Source organism: Cricetulus griseus (assembly GCF_003668045.3).
Source record: "Cricetulus griseus strain 17A/GY chromosome 1 unlocalized genomic scaffold, alternate assembly CriGri-PICRH-1.0 chr1_0, whole genome shotgun sequence".
Classification (NCBI taxonomy): domain Eukaryota; kingdom Metazoa; phylum Chordata; class Mammalia; order Rodentia; family Cricetidae; genus Cricetulus; species Cricetulus griseus.
The window spans coordinates 150607986-150611996 of NW_023276806.1; the positions used below are offsets into that span (position 1 = coordinate 150607986).

The 4011-nt window shown below is 45.2% G+C and overlaps 1 pseudogene; it reads right to left on the minus strand.

Annotated features, from left to right (window-relative positions):
- Positions 1-3288: 3288 nt before the first annotated feature.
- Positions 3289-3764, minus strand: LOC100760497 (annotated as a pseudogene).
- Positions 3765-4011: the final 247 nt, after the last annotated feature.

Here is a 4011-nt window from a genome sequence, read left to right on the forward strand (position 1 = left end):
AGCCACAATGAAAAAGTAATAGATGCACCTTCTCATGAAGTGTTGGGTGCCTCTACCTGCTCCCTACTGAACTGAGAGTAAATGACTAAACAACAGGGCTCAGTGCCACATCCACTCAGGCCCCAGTCTTCGACTGGGTATATGTTAGTCACTCTACATACACCACCTCTGCTCAGAACAATACCAGATGAACAAACTGAAACTCGTGAGCTGAACCATTCTCATGCAGACCTGAGTCTGCACTCTCCAGCACAAGCACACTCCTTCTTCATGAATGAACATCTCTGGGCTCTCAGACCTTCCTTTAGTGCCTTTCTATTACTTCCCTCTGTTCCCACTGAGCTGTGTGTTGAGGAATGAAAGGTTTCTTGTTCCCACCCCCAAGTCAGGCAAGATTTCTCCTCTGCTTGCCTTACTCTGACCCTCTTGGAAAAGCTCTTGTGGCTTCCTCTGTGAAGAAGATCCATCTTTCCCTACCCTAAGAGGTTCCAGAAAGTGGGAAAGAGCCAAGGGGTTGGTGATACTATAATAATAATAATAATAATAATAATAATAATAATAATAATAACTCAGAATTTGTTCACATCCAGAAAAGTAGAAATGTGATAATTAAATGCTTCTGTTTAATGAAAATACAGAAGTCATTAACAGAATTATCAGAAGTCATTCTGGAGGAGAAGTAGCTTAGTCTTAAACGCATACCCCTATACATATATGGTTGCATGTGCATGCATGTACACACACACACACACACACACACACACACACACACACACTTGCCTGTCCAGTGGTACCCTCTGACATTCCTCCAGAACCACCTGACTCACCAGAAGCTCTAGTTCCACTCTCTGCTATCTTGTTTCTCTAAATGTCCTCATGTGGCCCCAGTTCTGTCTTTAGACTTTAGATTGCTTAGATTGGTTTCTCTGGGGGCTTCTCAGGCTGCCTCTTTTGTACCCTCTGCCTGTGGCCTTCTTGACCTGCACACTACTGTGTCCTCTCTCTTCAGGACATGTACCACTCCCTGGTGAGTTCCTCCCAGCTCCCTGGTGGGGCAGAGCCTTCTCTCTCCATGCCCAAGAGCTTCTGTCTCATACTATGGCAACAGCCCACCTCCCTTCCATTTCAAATATATCATGATTCTATCCAAATCTGCTCATCTCTATCTGCCTAGGACCACACCTGCAGTGCTCTCTCACTGTCCTTCTTCCAGTCATGCTCCATCATAACCACTTTCCCATGGTGCTCCTGGACAAAGCCCAGTCCTACCAGGTTCCACCAGATGGGTCCTGCCTTCATTTTAGCTCACCTCTCCTGACCCTACACTCTGGCCATCTGGAACTGATTCCAAGTTTCACAGAGCCACTGCTCTCTTACTCTGGAATTTTTTCATGGCTGTTCTAACTGTTCAGCACCTTCCTCCATGCTTTTTGTCTGCTTGATATTCATGTGCCATTCTAATCTCAGCTTTGACCTTATCTTCTCCAGAAATCCTCCCTGGGCCACTTGATTGGTGACTATAATTACACAATTGCTTTGAAATTGGCCAATTAAAATGTATGTGTTTACGTCATGTAATACATTGGTGGTGGTCTGAATAGAATGTCCCCCATAGGTGCCTATATTTGAATGCTTACTCATTAGGTAATAGTGCTATTTGAAAGGATTAGAAGGATATGGAGGTGTGACCTTGTTGGAGGAAGTGTGTCACTGAGAATGGGCTTTGAGGTTTCAAAAGTTCAGGCCAGGCCCAGTCTCTTGCCTCTCCTCTCCCCTCACCTCCCTTTTCCTCTCCTCCCTTCCTCTCCCTTCTCCTCCCCTCCCCTCCCCCTTCTCTCCCCCCTTCTCTCCTCTCTCTCCCCTTCTCTATCTCCATGTGGATCACAATATAGCCCTCAACTACTTCTCCAGCACCATGCCTGCCATGCCTGCTCCCATCATCCCTGCCATAATGATAATGGACTAAACCTCTAACCCTGTAAGCCCGCTCCCAATGAAATGCTTTCTTTTATAAGAGCTGCATTGGCTGTGGTATCTCTTTACAGCAATAGAACACTAAGACAATGGTGTTCTGAAATATGTATCATGAAATGGACAGATTAGGCTAATCAGGGTAAGCATTGCCTCACACACTTGACTCTTCTTATGTGTGCAGTGAGTGCACCTAAAATACACTCCATGGCAATTTTCAGGAACATAATGCATTCTTTACCTTTGTCACCATGCTATCTAAAAGACATCTTGAATTTACGCTTCCTAAGTAAAAATTTGCATCTGTTGGCTAGTAAGTGTCTTTCCCAAATCAGTGCTAGGAACAAAACACAGGGGCTCATACACAATAGGCAAGGAATCTACTTTTGAGCCACACCCCCAGCATTTGGTAGGATCTTTGTACGAAAATGGCCAACTCAGCTCTACCAGTGCCTACCTTGGGCCTCTAAGATTCATCTTCTACAACTCCTTATGCTCAGCAGTGTGTGGCTTCAATAACCATAATCAGCCAATAAGAGAAACATCTAGTCACAGCATGCAGAAGGACATTCCCCATCAAGGTTGGATTGCAGAACATGGCTTAGATTCTCTCAACAGCTTTCATCAACCCCTGGCTATAATCTGGACATCATGTAAGGCCCTATGGAATATGATGCTGAGCAAATGGAAACAGCCTTTGTTCAGACATGAACACCTCAAAGTGAAAAGGTCAAAATGGAGAAAATAACCCACACTGTCTTAAACCAGAGACTTGCCACCGAGGAGTCAAAAGTACAGGGTGGGGGAATGCGGAATGTGGAATGTGGATGTGGGGTTGTTTTGTTGCTTACTATTTGAGGACTGTGGTAATATGGATCTGAGTGGTGACTGACAGAAAGTGAGGGAATGAGCTCCCAGGATCTTCCTTCCAGGCTCTGGGGGTCCAAAGCTCTTCAGGAATTCTTGGGGATATGGATAAGCAGAGGGCAGAAAAGACAAAGGAGATGGTGGGAGAGGAAGCTGTGATCTAGGAGAGACCACAAGGGGGGTTGCAGGCCCTTTGTGGGCACTCTGCTTGCACGGATGAGGTGGGGGACTGCAGAGAGTCAGAAGCAAAGAGTGGGGACCAGCTCCAGCTGAGCCACTCAGAAAGATGAGTCTGGCTGCTGAGTGGAGAACTGGCTGTAGGGGTAGGGCAGTGGTAGGGAGGCCAGCCAGTAGGCTGCTGCCATCCCCATAGGTGATGATGGGACTCAGAACCTGGAAGGACAAATGAACAATTCTTTTTTTTTTTTTTATCCAAAGTGACTTTATTGCTTGTGTACATAAGAGAATTTATGCCACTAGAGCAGAGGCTGTGGATGACTCATACTTGCAATTGGTGTCAGGACACACTTAGTCTTATAGTAATGAGCCAATCGGTGAATTCTGCTCTCTATCAGAATCAGGTGGAACTTAGCATCCTTACCCTTTCTGCTCCTCTCGAGATGCTTTCAGACAGCAACCACTTTCTTAATCAAATGGTAGAGATCCTCAGGGAGATCAGGGGCAAGACCTTTGGACTAAAAGACTCTCAAGATTTTATTACCAGTAACAAAAATGGACCTGTGCCACACCATGTGAGTCCCTCAAGATCACACCTATTTGGGAGGGAGTCAGGCCTTTCTTGCCCAGTTTGTAAATCTGTTCCTTCACATCTCAGATGTCAGCTTCAGCCAAGTGAGGATGCTAAGGAGGCGACAGGGCAGGGCTGACTGGGACAGGCCCTTCCCGGGAGTGTGCATGTGACCCATGGTGGCAGGGGTCTGGCAGCAAAGAGCAAAATGAGCAATTTTTTCATCAGCCATTGAAGATACTCCAAGTGTGTTTTAGGAAACTGTGATATCTTTGTGCATAATGATGTTTATGTTTGTTATTGATATTTTATTATTTTTACCTCGTAATAGTTTCTCAAATGCAAAGTTGCTTAATTAATAATGAGAAATAAGCCAATGTAAGTTATACTCAAAATACTATCTTTGTGTGTGTATGAGAGAGATG